Raw genomic sequence first — 18400 nt, forward strand, 5'->3', positions numbered from 1 at the left:
AACGCCTGCTCTGAGCAGACTCTAAAAGGAGGCATTTATTAAAATGGGCCTTTATGTACTTTGAAGGATTAGAATCAAAATTGTTGCCTCTAAACCTGCAAAGCGCCAAACTAGCATAAAAAATGTTGACGCTAGTTCTCTAACTACCGCCATGGTGCGCCGTATCTTAAATATGGTGTACGCATGGTGGCGTTAGGGTGCGTAAAGGGGTGCAAAAAAAGTGGCGCTGTTATGGACGCTGTACCACTTTTCATAAATCTGCCCCTTAATGACTGCAATATTAGCGTGTCCGTGGCTACTGTGAATACACGCGTGGGGGTTACATACCCCAGCTGCTCATCTGCATCAGCTCCTCCCAGTGTGTAAACGGGCACAGGGAAAGCCTACTCATCTCTCCTGCCTCTCATCACCCCCTGTTCACCAATACTAGCCCTGATCTTTTCTCTTCAGGCTGATCCTCCTCAGAAATGCAAACTTTGCTTTAATCCCCATCAAGGAGCAGATGTCACACTTGTAGCTAATCCACCCAGAACAGCCTTTGCTGGCTCCAGGAGCAGAAACCTTTGATGAGCCCCCGCCCATCGATCACAGGTCCTCCGGTCAATGGACGTCAGAATGCCAAAACTGTTGAAAGTGGTTGCATCACATACATTTTTAGGTCGAGCGTGCAAGTGCTTTGACCTGTTGTAAGTATTGTGGGCTTTTAGCCACACCCACCGCACGCCCATCACTTTCATTCGTGGTCTTGCCTTTCAAAAATCACTTGATGTCACTGGTAAATACTTTACGTTTGTCCCTCCTTGGGGCGGTTTGGTTACCGCCTTAGACACCGACCCTGTTACAGGGATAATGCCACGATTGCTGATATACTTCAGCATGGGCGAACTACTTTTTTGTTGTCTGCGTTTCATGGCTTACAGCTCTCAGAGCGCAAACTCGATCTGTGGTATCGTTTTTACATTATATGCACTCTGATCTGCTGAGTGCATGTTCTCTGCTGCAGGCATATTAATCCTGTGTGCTATCTTATAATGACTCCAAACTTCCGCTAGACAAAAGTGCATTCTCTTGGCTGCCATGGCACTCACAGCGCTCAGAGTGCGAACCTAATCCGCGGTATTGTTCTCTCATTATATGCACTCCGACCTGCTTAGTACAGGTTGTTTGAGCAGGCATGTTAACCCAGTGCACTACCTTATGATGCCTACAAGCTCCCACTAGGCAGAAGTACATTCTGTGTCCAGAGAGAGCCCCTCTTGACATAACAGAAGGTTCCACGAAATCCAGCATGACGCGATACCCACAGGGCCTCGCTACACAGCTGCGAGCTTCATCAGAACCAAGGTCGGACAGCGCAAACCCGTCTCCACATAGCTCATCAAAACCAGTGCAGAGAATTACGAAAAGGCCTGCGAAGCCTCACTGCATGGCTTCATGGGAGCTGACGCCAGGCAACAAAAAGCCTTGCAAAGCAATGCCACACAGACCACGCATCACGGCATAAGGTACAATCATTAGCGGGCGAAACGCGAACCTGTGCCCAGACTGCACTCCATCTTGGTAGGCCTGAACTTGTGTCTTTGTTCCTTCCAGCACAACCAGATGCCCTCAGTTGGCACTTCACACTTTTTGACGTTACTTTTTATCTAAACTGTTAAAATTGAATATCTCCATTTCGATTAATTAGATTTTTGTGGTTTTGGTCTCACATTGTTTATTACATCTTATTCTGTTTTTCTATGTTGGTGTGGGATTGTTCTTGGTTGAATTTTCAATCTATTATTGTTTGTGTGCTGCATAAATACTTCAAACGTGGCCTCTAAGTTAAGCCTGACGGGTCTTGTGCTGAGAGACCATGGGGTCAGGCACAGGCTAAACTACCGACTTTGTGGTTCACCTGACAGGGGTTGTGGTTGTTGCTTGAGAAGGGCTCACACCCCTCACTAATAGTGAATTCACTAATAATTAACATATTATTCTCTAATAGTGAATTCACTAATAGTGAATATTATTCACTAATAGTGAACTCACTAATAACGAACATATTATTCAGTGATAGTGAATTCACTAATAATGAACATATTATTCTCTAATAGTGAACATATTATTCACTAATAGTGAATATTATTCACTAATAGTGAACTCACTAATAACGAACCTATTATTCAGTAATAGTGAATTCACTAATAGTGAAAATATTATGTACTATTACTGTAGTTGTAGTAGAAAAAGAGCACACATTGACGGAATAAGCCCACGTGTTGTGTGCTCCTTGCGTGTGAGTGTGTGTTTAGGTGAGAGAGAGTGTATGTAAGTGTAAGTTTGTGTGAGTGAAAGTGGAGGTCAAAGGGCATGTGATGTCACTTCCGCCTCCTCTGGATTTTCGGTGACTTGACGTCCATGGGTACCGAAAGTCTGACGGTCATACCATAATCATCCATGACGTCATGATGAGATCAGAGGTGAGAGAGGAAGAGTGTGTAGGAGGAGGGAGTGTAGAGCCTGATACAGTTAGGAAAGCGACGAACAGTGATTCATGTGTGTGCCACGTGTGTGCCACGTATGTGCCATGCAGTGCTTTAAATGGAAAAATAGAAGTGCAGGTACTTTGTAATAGAGTACCTGCTTGTTTCTGAGAAGTGCCGGTCCTCTCCAATTAAAAGTATTACGTTTTTCTTGAGATATGCCGGTACTCTCCCTCTCAAAATAAAAAAGTGCCGGTACTCAGTACTGGAGAGTACCGGCCCATTTAAAGCACTGGTGCCATGTATGTGCCATGTTGCACTCTGACCACTATGACGACGCGCAGGGGTCCATGTATGATCGTAGACTTCCTTCACTGTGAGTCAGGCCCCTGGTAGCTACTGGGACATGACAAGGACACGTGTGAGTGTGAAAGGCGCCTCTAAAAGGAGTTTGACCTAAAACAAAACAAAAAGACTTTTCTGCGAAATATGTTCTATAAAATGCTTTTGAATAAGTAAGACACTGTGCTTTATTTCTCGGTGTCAATGTACAGAACTGTATAAATTGTGCGTCTAGAGCGCCAAGAAGTCAACTGATGAAAACAAGTGAGGTATCTTGTGTGTTCCGATACCCTTTGTGACTGACTGGTGTTTGGGACGCTGAGTGTGAATTACGTCATAGGAAGCTAGGAAAGTGGATGCCTGTGTGAATGACGTCACACGAAGCCAGGAGAGATGAAGCTGAGTGTGAATGACGTCATAGGAAGCCAGGAGTGAGGGGATGTGGGGCTGACTGGTGTCTGGGACGCTGAGTGTTCATGACATCATAGGAAGATAGGAAAGTGGATGCCTGTGTGAATGACGTCATAGGAAGCTGGAAGAGATGACGCTGAGTGTGAATGACGTCGTAGGAAGCCAGGAGTGAGGGGATGTGTGGCTGACTGGTGTCTGGGACGCTGAGTGTTCCTGACGTCATAGGAAAATAGGAAAGTGGATGCCACATGTCAATGACATCACACGAAGCCGGGAGAGATGACGCTGAGTGTGAATGACGTCATAATAAGCCAGGAGTGAAGGGATGTGTGGCTGACTGGTGTCCGGGACGCTGAGTGTAAATGATGTCATAGGAAACCGGCTGTGCTGACTGATGTCTGGGCCGCTTAGACGGGATGACGTCATATGAAGCCAGGAGAGAGGGACTGTGCTGACTGATGTCTCAGACCCAGACTGTGAATGAGGTCATAGGAAGCCAGCAGAGATGACGCTGTGTGAACGAACTCTTAGGAAGCAGGAGCGAGGGGCTCTGCTGACTGACAGTATGAATAACGTCATATGACGCCAGGAGTGAGGGGCTGTGTGACTGACCGGTGTTAGGGACGATGAGTGTGAATGACGTCATAGGAAGTCAGGAGAGAGGGGATCATGTCATGGGAAGTCAGGAGAGAGGGGATGAGGTCATATGACGCCAAGAGTGAGGGGCTGTATGACTGACCCGTGTTTGGGACGATGAGCGTGAATGACGTCATAGGAAGCTAGGAGAGAGGACGCTGGTTGTGAATGACATCATAGGAAGCCAGAAGTAAGGTGGTGACGTCATCGGACGCCAGGAGAGAGATGATGACGTCATAGGAAGCCAGGAGTAAGGTGGTGACGTCATCGGACGCCAGGAGAGAGGTGATGACGTCATAGGAAGCCAGGAGTAAGGTGGTGCCGTCATAGGACGCCAGGAGAGAGGCGATGACGTCATAGAAAGCCTTGAGTGAGGGGCTGTATGACTGACTGGGGTTTGGGACGATGGGTGTGAATGAGTCATAGGAAGCCGGAAGAGATGACGCTGAGTGTGAATGACATCATAGGAAGCCAGGAGTAAGGTGGTGACGTCATAGGACGCTGTGAGAGAGGTGGTGACATCATAGGAAGCCAGGAGTAAGGTGGTGACGTCATAGGACGCTGTGAGAGAGGTGGTGACGTCATAGGAAGCCAGGAGTAAGGTGATGCCGTCATGGGAAGTCAGGAGAGAGGGGATGACGTCATAGGAAGCCAGGAGAGAGGGGCAGGCGGAGGGAGGGTGCGGCCCAGGCAGGTCCTATCTGTTGTCATCTGATGAGGTAACATGAAACAGAGAATGTCCCCCACCTGGGCGGCTGCGGCCCCTGTGTGGCTTTGTCCCCAGCTGCATCTAGGCGCTAACCAGGTAAACAAGGCAATAACAATGCATCCCATCACTGGAGGTGGGTCACTCCAGATGTCCTCGTCTCGCTCTCTCACCCGGTCGGGTCACTAGTCACGGTTTTTGGGGAGGGGGTGGGGGTTTCGGGGGTTGAGCAATCACTCCTTGAAAGTAAAAATTCTTCCCGGAGTGAGGTGTGTCAAGAAGTAAAACCTGTTTCTCGGGTCGGAAGGTTTCTATTCCATCGCTAGTGACACACTCACAAACACAGAGAGCAGCAACCATAGCACACAGCCCGGGTCACACAGACAACATATATGTGCATCACATGCCAGGAGGAAGGACACACCTCACATCGACATCACTCCCGGGGTTCACACACTGACATCCTCTCCCGTGGTGGCTCCGTCAGTCTGCAGAGATGAGGCTTGTCCTGGCCGCTGCTCTCCTCGTCGCCACAGGTGAGATACAATAGATCATACAACAGTCATTCACCAAGGGGCTGGACCTACCCGCCCCAGTGATGCTCTGTAGGACCCGCGCCTGTGGAGTCACCTCCTGGATACAAGGCTGGGCACCTTCGGTCAGTGTGTGTGCGGACATTCACCGGGCTCATCACCCGTGGGTGGAGCTGTCAGTGACTGATATCCCATGGGTGGAGCTGTGAGTGACTGATATCCTATGGGTGTGACCCTGACCTGTGTGCCTCAGTATGTGCGGAGCTTCACGGGGCTCATCACCCATCGGGAGAGCTGTGAGTGACTGATATCCCATGGGTGGAGCTGTGAGTGACTGATATCCTGTGGGTGTGAGCCTGAGCTGTGTGCCTCAGTATGTGCGGAGCTTCATGGGGCTCATCACCCATCGGGAGAGCTGTGAGTGACTGATATCCCATGGGTGGAGCTGTGAGTGACTGATATCCCATGGGTGTGAGCCTGAGCTGTGTGCCTCAGTATGTGCAGACATTCACGAGGCTCATCACCCGTGGGTGGAGCTGTCAGTGACTGATATCCCATGGGTGGAGCTGTGAGTGAATGATATCTTATGGGTGGAGCTGTGAGTGACTGATATCCAATGGGTGGAGCTGTGAGTGAATGATATCCTATGGGTGTGACCCTGAGCTGTGTGCCTCAGTATGTGCAGAGCTTCACGAGGCTCATTACCCGTGGGTGGAGCTGTCAGTGACTGATATCCTATGGGTGTGAGCCTGAGCTGTGTGCCTCAGTATGTGCGGAGCTTCATGGGGCTCATCACCCATCGGGAGAGCTGTGAGTGACTGATATCCCATGGGTGGAGCTGTGAGTGACTGATATCCTATGGATGTGACCCTGAGCTGTGTGCCTCAGCATGTGCGGAGCTTCACGGGGCTCATCACTCGTGGGTGGAGCTGTCAGTGACTGATATCCCATGGGTGGAGCTGTCAGTGACTGATATCCTGTGGGTGTGAACCTGACCTGTGTGCCTCAGTATGTGCGGAGCTTCACGGGGCTCATCACCCATATGTGGAGCTGTGAGTGACTGATATCCTATGGGTGTGACCCTGAGCTGTGTGCCTCAGTATGTGTGGAGCTTCACGGGGCTCATCACCCATGTGTGGAGCTGTGAGTGACTGATATCCCATGGGTGTGACCCTGAGCTGTGTGCCTCAGTATGTGCGGAGCTTCACGGGCCTCATCACCCATATGTGGAGCTGTGAGTGACTGATATCCTATGGGTGTGACCCTGAACTGTGTGCCTCAGTATGTGTGGAGCTTCACAGGGCTCATCACCCGTGGGTGGAGCTGTCAGTGACTGATATCTCATGGGGGGAGCTGTGAGTGACTGATATACTATGGGTGTGACCCTGAGCTGTGTGTCTCAGTATGTGCGGAGCTTCACGGGGCTCATCACCCGTGGGTGGAGCTGTGAGTGACTGATATCCCATGGGTGGAGCTGTCAGTGACTGATATCTTATGGGTGTGACCCTGAGCTGTGTGCCTCAGTATGTGTGGACATTCACGGGGCTCATCACCCGTGGGTGGAGCTGTCAGTGACTGATATCCTATGGGTGTGACCCTGAGCTGTGTGCCTCAGTATGTGCGGAGCTTCACGGGGCTCATCACACATATGTGGAGCTGTGAGTGACTGATATCCTATGGGTGTGACCCTGAGCTGTGTACCTCAGTATGTGTGGAGCTTCACGGGGCTCATCACCCATGTGTGGAGCTGTGAGTGACTGATATCCCATTGGTGTCACCCTGAGCTGTGTGCCTCAGTATGTGCGGACATTCACAGGGCTCATCACCCGTGGGTGGAGCTGTCAGTGACTGATATCTCATGGGGGGAGCTGTGAGTGACTGATATCCTATGGGTGTGACCCTGAGCTTTGTGTCTTAGTATGTGCGGAGCTTCACGGGGCTCATCACCCGTGGGTGGAGCTGTGAGTGACTGATATCCAATGGGTGGAGCTGTCAGTGACTGATATCCTATGGGTGTGACCCTGAGCTGTGTGCCTCAGTATGTGCGGACATTCACGGGGCTCATCACCCGTGGGTGGAGCTGTCAGTGACTGATATCTCATGGGGGGAGCTGTGAGTGACTGATATCCTATGGGTGTGACCCTGAGCTTTGTGTCTCAGTATGTGCGGACATTCACGGGGCTCATCACCCGTGGGTGGAGCTGTGAGTGACTGATATCCCATGGGTGGAGCTGTCAGTGACTGATATCCTATGGGTGTGACCCTGAGCTGTGTGCCTCAGTATGTGCGGACATTCACGGGGCTCATCACCCGTGGGTGGAGCTGTCAGTGACTGATATCCTATGGGTGTGACCCTGAGTTGTGTGCCTCAGTATGCGGACATTCACGGGGCTCATCACCCGTGGGTGGAGCTGTGAGTGACTGATATCTCATGGGGGGAGCTGTGAGTGACTGATATGCTATGGTTGTGAGCCTGAGCTGTGTGCCTCAGTATGTGCGGAGCTTCACGGGGCTCATCACCCATGGGTGGAGCTGTGAGTGACTGATATCTCATGGGTGGAGCTGTGAGTGACTGATATCATATAGGTGTGACCCTGAGCTGTGTGTCTCAGTATGTGCGGAGCTTCATGGGGCTCATCACCCGTGGGTGGAGCTGTGAGTGACTGATATCCCATGGGTGGAGCTGTCAGTGACTGATATCCTATGGGTGTGACCCTGAGCTGTGTGCCTCAGTATGTGCGGACATTCACGGGGCTCATCACCCGTGGGCGGAGCTGTCAGCGACTGATATGCTATGGGTGTGACCCTGAGCTGTGTGCCTCAGTATGCGGACATTCACAGGGCTCATCACCCGTGGGTGGAGCTGTGAGTGACTGATATCTCATGGGGGGAGCTGTGAGTGACTGATATGCTATGGTTGTGAGCCTGAGCTGTGTGCCTCAGTATGTGCGGAGCTTCACGGGGCTCATCCCCCATGGGTGGAGCTGTGAGTGACTGATATCTCATGGGGGGAGCTGTGAGTGACTGATATGCTATGGTTGTGAGCCTGAGCTGTGTGCCTCAGTATGTGCGGAGCTTCACGGGGCTCATCACCCATGGGTGGAGCTGTGAGTGACTGATATCCTATGGGTGTGGGCGAGACCTGTGTGCCTCAGTGTGTGCGGAGCTTCACGGGGCTCATCACCCATAGGGGGAGCTGTGAGTGACTGATATGCTATGGCTGTGACCCTCAGCTGTGTGCCTCAGTATGTGTAGAGCTTCACAGGGCTCATCACCCGTGGGTGGATCTGTGAGTGACTGATATCCTATGGGTGAGAGCCTGAGCTGTGTGCCTCAGTATGTGCGGAGCTTCACGGAGCTCATCACCCGTGGGTGGAGCTGTGAGTGACTGATATCCTATGGGTGTGACCCTGAGTTGTGTGTCTCAGTATGTGCAGAGCTTCACGGGGCTCATCACCCATGGGTTGTACTGTGAGTGACTGATATCCTATGGGTGAGAGCCTGAGCTGTGTGCCTCAGTATGTGCGGAACTTCACGGAGCTCATCGCCCGTGGGTGGAGCTGTGAGTGACTGATATCCTATGGGTGTGACCCTGAGCTGTGTGCCTCAGTATGTGCGGACATTCACGGGGCTCATCGCCCATGGGTGGTGCTGTGAGTGACTGATATCCTATGGGTGTGAGCCTGAGCTGTGTGCCTCAGTATGTGCGGACATTCACAGGGCGCATCACCCATCGGTGGAGCTGTGAGTGACTGATATCCTATGAGTGTGAGCATGGGTGGAGCTATGTGTGACTAATATCCTATGGCTGTGACCCTGAGCTGTGTGCCTCAGTATGTGCGGACATTCACAGGGCTTATCACCTATGGGTAGAGCCGTGAGTGACTGATATCCTATGGGTGTGACCCTGAGCTGTGTGCCTCAGTATGCGGACATTCACGGGGCTCATCACCCGTGGGTGGAGCTGTGAGTGACTGATATCCTATGAGTGTGACCCTGAGCTGTGTGCCTCAGAATGTGCGGAGCTTCACGGGGCTCATCACCCATGGGCGGAGCTGTGAGTGACTGATATCCTATGAGTGTGACCCTGAGCTGTGTGGCTCAGTATGTGCGGACATTCACGGGGCTCATCACCCGTGGGCGGAGCTGTCAGCGACTGATATCCTATTTGTGTGACCCTGAGCTGTGTGCCTCAGCATGCGGACATTCACGGGGCTCATCACCCGTGGGTGGAGCTGTGAGTGACTGATTTCTCATGGGGGGAGCTGTGAGTGACTGATATGCTATGGTTGTGAGTCTGAGCTGTGTGCCTCAGTATGTGCGGAGCTTCACGGGGCTCATCCCCCATGGGTGGAGCTGTGAGTGACTGATATCTCATGGGGGGAGCTGTGAGTGACTGATATGCTATGGTTGTGAGCCTGAGCTGTGTGCCTCAGTATGTGCGGAGCTTCACGGGGCTCATCACCCATGGGTGGAGCTGTGAGTGACTGATATCCTATGGGTGTGGGCGTGACCTGTGTGCCTCAGTGTGTGCGGAGCTTCACGGGGCTCATCACCCATGGGGGGAGCTGTGAGTGACTGATATGCTATGGCTGTGACCCTCAGCTGTGTGCCTCAGTATGTGTAGAGCTTCACAGGGCTCATCACCCGTGGGTGGATCTGTGAGTGACTGATATCCTATGGGTGAGAGCCTGAGCTGTGTGCCTCAGTATGTGCGGAGCTTCACGGAGCTCATCACCTGTGGGTGGAGCTGTGAGTGACTGATATCCTATGGGTGTGACCCTGAGTTGTGTTTCTCAGTATGTGCAGAGCTTCACGGGGCTCATCACCCATGGGTTGTACTGTGAGTGACTGATATCCTATGGGTGAGAGCCTGAGCTGTGTGCCTCAGTATGTGCAGAGCTTCACGGAGCTCATCGCCCGTGGGTGGAGCTGTGAGTGACTGATATCCTATGGGTGTGACCCTGAGCTGTGTGCCTCAGTATGTGCGGACATTCACGGGGCTCATCGCCCATGGGTGGGGCTGTGAGTGACTGATATCCTATGGGTGTGAGCCTGAGCTGTGTGCCTCAGAATGTGCGGACATTCACAGGGCGCATCACCCATCGGTGGAGCTGTGAATGACTGATATCCTATGAGTGTGAGCATGGGTGGAGCTGTGTGTGACTAATATCCTATGGCTGTGACCCTGAGCTGTGTGCCTCAGTATGTGCGGACATTCACAGGGCTTATCACCTATGGGTAGAGCCGTGAGTGACTGATATCCTATGGGTGTGACCCTGAGCTGTGTGCCTCAGTATGCGGACATTCACGGGGCTCATCACCCGTGGGTGGAGCTGTGAGTGACTGATATCCTATGAGTGTGACCCTGAGCTGTGTGCCTCAGAATGTGCGGAGCTTCACGGGGCTCATCACCCATGGGCGGAGCTGTGAGTGACTGATATCCTATGAGTGTGACCCTGAGCTGTGTGGCTCAGTATGTGCAGAGCTTCACGAGGCTCATCACCCATGGGCGGAGCTGTGAGTGACTGATATCCTATGGGTGTGAGCCTGAGCTGTGTGGCTCAGTATGTGCAGAGCTTCACGAGGCTCATCACCCATGGGCGGAGCTGTGAGTGACTGATATCCTATGGGTGTGAGCCTGAGCTGTGTGCCTCAGTATGTACGGAGATTCACGGGGATCATCACCCATGGGCGGAGTTGTGAGTGGCTGATATCCTATGGGTGTGACCCTGAGCTGTGTGCCTCAGTATGTGCAGAGCTTCACGGGGCTCATCACTCATGGGTGGAGCTGTGAGTGACTGATATCCTATGGGTGTGACCCTGAGCTGTGTGCCTCAGTATGTGCGGACATTCACGGGGCTTATCACCCATGGGTGGAGCCGTGAGTGACTGATATCCTATGGGTATGACCCTGAGCTGTGTGCCTCAGTATGTGCATAGCTTCACGGGGCTCATCACCCATGGGCGGAGCTGTGAGTGACTGATATCCTATGGGTGTGAGCCTGAGCTGTGTGCCTCAGTATGTGCAGAGATTCACGGGAATCATCACCCATGGGTGGAGCCGTGAGTGACTGATATCATATGGGTGTGAACCTGAGCTGTGTGCCTCAGTATGCAGATATTCACGGGGCTCATCACCCATGGGTGGAGCTGTGAGGGACTGATATCCTATGGGTGTGACCCTGAGCTGTGTGCCTCAGTATGTGCGGACATTCACGGGGCTCATCACCCATGGGCGGAGCTGTGAGTGACTGATATCCTATGAGTGTGACCCTGAGCTGTGTGCCTCAGTATGTGCAGCACTTCATGGGGCTCATCACCCATGGGCGGAGCTGTGAGTGACTGATATCCTACGGGTGTGAGCCTGAGCTGTGTGCCTCAGTATGTACGGAGATTCACGGGGATCATCACCCATGGGTGGAGCTGTGAGTGACTGATATCCTATGGGTGTGACCCTGAGTTGTGTGTCTCAGTATGTGCGGACATTCACGGGGGTCATCACCCATGGTTGGAACTGTGAGTGACTGATATCCTATGAGTGTGACCCTGAGCTGTGCGTCTCAGTATGTGCAGAGCTTCACGGGGCTCATCACCCATGGGTGGAGCTGTGATTGGCTGATATCCAGCAGAAGATCTTGCGGAGCATGCGGAGGGTGAGGAAGCAGGCGGAGGACACGGCGTTGACTTGCTTGGTCATGGTGAGAAGAGGGTCCAAGATGAAGCCGAGGTTGCGGGCGTGGTCTGTGGGGGTTGGTGCGGTGCCGAGGGCCGTGGGCCACCAGGAGTCGTCCCAGGCGGACGGGGTGTTGCCGAGGATGAGGACTTCCGTTTTTTCAGAGTTCAGCTTTAGGCGGCTGAGCCTCATCCAATCTGCGACGTCCTTCATACCCTCTTGAAGGTTGGTCTTGGCGCTGGCGGGGTCCTTGGTGAGGGAGAGTATAAGTTGGGTGTCGTCGGCGTAGGAGGTGATGATGATGTCGTGCTTGCGTACGATGTTGGCGAGGGGGCTCATGTAGACATTGAAGAGTGTCGGGCTGAGTGATGAGCCTTGAGGTACGCCGCAGATGATCTCGGTGGGTTTTGAGCGAAACGGAGGGAGGTAAACTCTTTGGGAACGGTTTGAGAGGAAGGAGGCGATCGAGTCCAGGGCCTGGTCTTGGATCCCGGTGGAGCGGAGGCGGGTGATTAGGGTGCGGTGACAGACGGTGTCGAAGGCAGCCGAGAGGTCGAGGAGAATGAGGGCGACTGTTTCACCGTTGTCCATCAGGGTTCTGATGTCGTCAGTGACTGAGATGAGGGCGGTTTCCGTGCTGTGGTTGGTTCGGAATCCGGTTTGTGAAGGGTCGAGCAGGTTGTTGTTTTCCAGGAAGGTGGTCAGCTGTTTGTTGACGGTCTTCTCTATTACCTTGGCTGGGAAAGGCAGAAGAGAGATGGGGCGGAAGTTTTTCAGGTCGCTCGGGTCAGCCGTAGGTTTCTTTAGTAGGGCGTTGACTTCGGCGTGTTTCCAGCATTCGGGGAAGGTAGCAGAAGAAAAAGAAGAGTTGATGACGGTCTGGAGGTGCGGGGCGATGATGTCGTCGGCTTTGTTAAAGATGAAGTGAGGGCAGGGGTCCGAAGGGGCGCCGGAGTGGATAGAGTTCATGATGGATTTGGTTTCTTCAGTGTTGATGTGGGTCCAGTTGTTGAGGGTAATGGCCGGGGGTGCGGGTTCGGTGGTGTTAGGTTGGGTCTGGTGTCCGAAGCTGTCGTGGAGGTCGCTGATCTTGCAATGGAAGAAAGTGGCAATGGATTCGCACAAATCCTGTGAGGGCGTGACGGCGTTGGCGTTGGGGTTGGAGAACTCCTTGACGATGCTGAAGAGTTCTCTGCTGTTGTGGCTGTTGTTGTCCAGTCTGTCGGTGAAAAAGTTCCTTTTAGCAGCGCGGATCAGGCGGTGGTGTTCGCGGGTAGCGTTCTTGAGGGCGGTCATGTTGTCAGCGGTGTGGTCCTTGCGCCAGGCCTTCTCGAGGGCGCGACAAGTTTTCTTTGATTCTTTGAGGGTGTCAGAGAACCAGAGAGGTTTTTTGGTGTTGGTCTGTCGATGCGTGCGTTTGAGGGGAGCAAGGTTGTCTGCGCAGTTGGAGATCCAGTTTGTGAGGCTGAGGGCTGCGTCGTTGGGGTCGGTGGTGAGGGTGGGTTGGTTGGCGGCGAGTGCGGAGAAGAGTTGTTCTTCGGGGATCTTGTTCCACTGTCGACGAGAGATGGGTTGAGTGCGGAGGTGGCGGGTCTCGCGTCGGAATGTGAAGTGGACACAGCTGTGGTCGGTCCAGTGTAGAGCGGAGGTGTGGCTGAAGAAGACGTGTTTTCTGGAGGAGAAGATAGGGTCAAGCGTGTGTCCGGCGATGTGGGTGGCAGTGTTCACCAGTTGTTTGAGGCCGAGGTTGGCGAGGTTGGCGAGCAGGGTGGTGGTGTTGGGGTCGTTGTTTTGTTCCAGATGGAAGTTGAGGTCGCCTAGGAGGATGTAGTCTGGTGAGGTGAGGGCGTGCGGGGAGAAAAAGTCGGCGATGGCGTCGCTGAAGGGGGCGCGCAGTCCGGGAGCACGGTAGACGAGGGATCCTCTGAGGGTGGTCCTCGGGTCGGTGCGAATCTGAAAATGCAGGTGTTCAGCGGGAGAGTGGTGTCTTCGGTGGAGGTGGTGACGCTGATGGAGTCTTTGACGACGGTGGCGATACCTCCTCCTACTTGGTTGGTGCGGTCTTTTCTGGAGATCTTGTAGCCTTCGGGGATGGCGGTGGCGATGTCTGGAGCTGATGAGGCTCACATGGTTTTTGGCAGCAGTCCTGCAAGCTTCCTTCACACACATTTTTTAGCAGCAGCAGTGCAAGCTTCCTTCTCACATATGTTTGTTGGCAGCAGCTGTGCAAGCTTCCTTCACACATGCTTTTTTAGCAGCAGCAGTGCAAGCTTCCTTCACACATGTTTTGGCACTGCCTGCACCGAAGTATCTTCTCGCTATCGGTTCAGGTCATGGGATCCCCACCAGTCTCCATGTGCCATCCCTCTATACACACGTCTTGTGTGAGAGTAGGCATGAGCAGTGTAGCACGTGTGCTCATAAGGGCTGTGGGGGAGGGGGGGTGGAGGGGCTTTTGCGGGGGCGTTTTGTTTGGGGGGCTTTACCCTCTTTTCCTGTAGAATCTCATTTGTAATGATGTTTATTTTCCCTTATTAAACTATTTCAGGTCAAGTACAGGTTTGACAATATTTTCTTGGACAAGAGGCAGTGCAGAGGGAGGCAGGAGGGTGACCCGACCCCAGGCTGAGGGCCAGCAGTGTCTGAATCCTCTACACCCCCCCCAAGTACCGACAGACAGGAGCGGTGACGTCACAGGGGAAGAGTTTGGATGGAGTCGTTGGTCCCTGTGTGTACTACTTGAGTGGCCGCATCATGGGTGGAAACTAACCAGGGTGTTTTATGGTAAGCTGGGTCTCTGAAAAACACTCTACATGACAAACTCTGAGTCCCCCTCCACACCCCCCACTGCTCGGTTATAGAGTGTGCACCTTTGAAGCTGGCAGCACATGTGCATGCCATCATGGCCCCCACACATGCCAGGAGCCACCAAAAGTGAAAAACAGCTCAGATTAGAGTCTTTCATTCTCAGCTCCATTTGGTCAGCAGACAGGCTTCTCAGTGCCTTCACTGGTGGTCTGCATGAGCTCAGAGGCCTTTGTCAGGCCTCAGTGGCTGCCTGGTGCCACAGTGGTGTGACCGAACCCCAGACCACAGATAAACGTCCTCATTGTGACCCCAGCAAGCCCCCTGTGCTTGTTCAAGCTGTATTCAACGTATGGAACAATTTTTAAAATGCGTCCCTTGTACTCGAGGAATGTTCTGCGCATTTGCAGTGCTTAATTTGAGCCGGGGGGGCCACTGGCAACTTAAAGTTTTCTGATGCTTCCCGAGAGCAGAATAGAGAAAAACACACAAACAGAAGAGACGGAGGACGGCAAAGAAGGAAAAACCGTCGCCAGGCGAGGGAGCAGGTACCAGCAGGAGTCAGATGAAGGGCAGTGCGTGCCTGGTATAGTGAGTTACAGAGCCCTCCCTGGTGCAGAGTGAGGCAGCCAGGCGGCTGGCGCTGTTTTGCCTCACTCCATATCTACAAGGCCTTCAAAAGCCACACAACATGGCTTTGCGTGGCCTCCTTGATCTGGCTGAGAGGCTTGTGCCCCCGGAGCATCAGAACAAGTGCAAGCCTCTCATACATGAGCCCCTCTGTCCCACTGAAATGAGTTGCCTCTGCGGTAGCCAAGTGCACCAGACTGCTTCGAGGTTAGTGCCAGGGGCCAACAGCGTCGGCGTGGCTACAGCCCAATCTCCTATCTCAATGGACTAAGATGTCAACTTTAGAGGCGTGCATTTGAACCCATGTCACAGCTTCGAATCCTTTCACTCGGCCCGAGGCTACTCATATGAATACCAGTCAGGGGCGGCTTCTCCGCTATGGCAGATTAGCGTTGCCCCACTGGATTTTTGGGACAGGAAAAATTAAATGTTAATAACGTTATGGTATTATAATTTTATCTTTCCTGGGAGAAGAGGTGTGGCTGGGCTGGAGGGAGGGGGCCGGTGGAGGGCTATGTGCACACAAAGTGAACATGTCTGTTTGGCCTACCATGTTGGGCCGGCCAAAATGACATGCGCACTATGCATGTTCTCTATCCGGCTGTATAGCACAGTTGAGTGGCGAAGCAGGCCGCTTAAACCAATCACGACGCTGCTGTTGTTGCTAACAGTAGTGTCGTGATTGTCTGGCCTGGGAACAGGAAGAGGAGGAGGACGGAGGATAGAGGAACGCATCTCCCACACAGCTAAGTTTTGTTTATTTTTTTTTCACTCCATTCCCACTCCCCCGCCACCCCCGTCGAGTGGCAGCCACCACTGGTACTAGTGATTTCCAGCCCACGATAATCTTCTAGGTAAATGCACACTCTATAAATATGCCAGTTTCTATGAATACTGTGGCACGCGTGATTTAAAAGACATGTTTGCAAGGTTTTTGAGATGCCAATGCAAGTCTATTAGGTGTTTGTATCAAGAGGCGTGGCCGGCACTGCTGTCCTTGGCACTTATCCGTAAATCTGTCAAAGGGAACTGAAGCAAATTGTCTTAATTCATTGACATGTAGTAACATCTTACATGTAGTAATCTATTTTATACTTTAGGGAGTATTTCACTTGGAATAGAATAAACCTGGGGTCACTTTTGCTGCTTACCACCATGAAAGCGGACACCTTGGAGAGAGCCCCGAGATTTATCCAGGATCAGACGGGGAAATAAAAGCAGTCTTGAGAAAAATGCTCAAACCAGCCCCGCTCCCCTCATCTCCTTGTGCTGTGTCCCTCAGGGATGTCCTTAGGGCGGTGCGGCCAGTTCAGCGGCACCAGGCACCGAGCTCTTGGGAGGGAAGCTGTGTTTAGAAATATCTTACAGATTTAAAAGCATCTGCTGCACAGTTCCTTGCTTGTCCGGCGGTTTTCAGGCACAATAAAAATGCCAAGCTGCCAAAGAGAGCTAAGAGTTTTGTATAGTGGTAGTTTTTACGTCTAATTATGTAGCACCTAGGGTCACTGTGCCTGCTGTGACGAAAGTCTACCATGCAGGTGACAGGTCACGGTTAGTTTTCTTTTTACCTTTTGGACATGATACATAGCAGTGGTCATGTGATACATGGGTCACCCATGACTCCTCTTTCTCTGCGTAGCAGTTGAAAGCAGGGGCAGAGGTGTTTGTGGTTCACACATAACACCAATTATAAATGGATAAAAAGTGAATTACAGGTATGTTTTCCACCTTGGGGGTTCTGAGTGACGTCACAGACACCCCAGCTCCGCTCTCCTTGTCTCTTTGATGTCCCTCAGCACCCCTCGGTGAAAAACCCGTCACATTTCACTGCTCTCCGTCTATAATCACGTGTTCTTTACAGTTCATAAATCAGAATCCTAATCTAGCGCAGTGAGCTATGAGCTGTCATCAAGGAGCTACATGCAGAGGGCACGGTGTACCGTACAACGTTCTTTTCTGCCAAGTCTTTGTTTATTCTAATGCTGCTAACAAGGGCAGACATACATTGGGGTGGTACTTTTTAGGTCTGGCTCTAGGGGGCGAGCATGCGCACAGACCGGCTGTTATCCACATCTGGGGTTCAGCCGCCCGTAGGCTTGCCATTTGCTGGCACCACCCTTGTCCGTTCTCTATGCCACCATTTGAGGGGGGCGTGCGTACCTCATGCCTCTTCCGGTGCCTGGCCCTCCCCGAGAGCACCGCTCAAGTACTGGGGAGATACCCGGCACCCACTGTTTGGCTTTGATTTCAGGAGCACTTTACTGTTTTTAAATGGGCACGAACCCCACGAGATAAGTGAGGGCCCCCACGGAAACCTGCAGGACCCCAACATGAACCCGGGCAGAGCCCACCCGGCTCATCCTTTCAAAGCCACCAAATGCATCGGAGTTATTTAACAACAGCTCCCCTTAGTCCAGCGCCTAGAGGCGCCACTTTCAGGGGTGCATTACATTTCCATTGTTGCTGCTCCGGGGGAGCAGGCTCGTTCTTTGGGGCGCGGGTTCATGTGATGCAAGTTATTCTCACTCCTGCGGCTCTCCTGCAGAACCCACCAGAGAACATTCTTACCTCCTGCTTCTCAGACCTGATTAATCCCACTTTCTACCGGATTCTCGTTGGTAGGAAGGTGGAGTCCAAGTGCTAACACCCCCATCTCCCCCTAGCTCCCCGAGTCTGCAAGGCTCCAGCTGCTCCTGTGCACACGGGCTACTGGGGATGTAAAACCCCGAGGAGCGCAGACTCTTACCCGGAGGCGCCCCCCTGCGGCCGTCTGCGGCCACTGCACACTCCAGGGCAGCACCGGTATTTCAGGGCTCAGTGGGTGATGGGTGCCTGGGGGAACTCAGACATCCGTGTGTGTGCGTGTGTTGTGTGCCTGGGGGAACTCAAACATCCGTGTGTGTTGTGTGTTGTGTGCCTGGGGGAACTCAAACATCCGTGTGTGTTGTGTGTTGTGTGCCTGGGGGAACTCAAACATCCGTGTGTGGTGTGTGGTGTGTGCCTGGGGGAACTCAAACATCCGTGTATGTTGTGTGGTGTGTGCCTGGGGGAACTCAAACGTCCGTGTGTGTGTGTGTGTAGTGTGCCTGGGCGAACTCAAACATCCGCGTGTGTGTGGTGTGTGTTGTGTGGTGTGTGCCTGAGGGACCTCCAACACCCGTGTGTGTGCGTGTGTTGTGTGGTGTGTGCCTGGGGG

The 18400-nt window shown here is 52.7% G+C and overlaps 1 protein-coding gene across 1 annotated transcript in view; it reads right to left on the reverse strand.

Moving 5' to 3' along the window:
- The window catches only part of LOC138283065 (lymphocyte antigen 6E-like), a 297207-nt gene extending 279311 nt beyond the window's left edge, over positions 1-17896 (reverse strand). Inside the window, exon 1 of the mRNA XM_069221212.1 lies at positions 17773-17896. The gene's annotated coding sequence lies outside the window, so the exon portion shown is untranslated. The remainder of the gene's footprint in view (positions 1-17772) is intronic.
- Between the last annotated feature and the right edge of the window lie 504 nt (positions 17897-18400).

This window comes from Pleurodeles waltl, chromosome 2_2 (genome assembly GCF_031143425.1).
Source record: "Pleurodeles waltl isolate 20211129_DDA chromosome 2_2, aPleWal1.hap1.20221129, whole genome shotgun sequence".
NCBI classification, from domain to species: Eukaryota; Metazoa; Chordata; class Amphibia; order Caudata; family Salamandridae; genus Pleurodeles; species Pleurodeles waltl.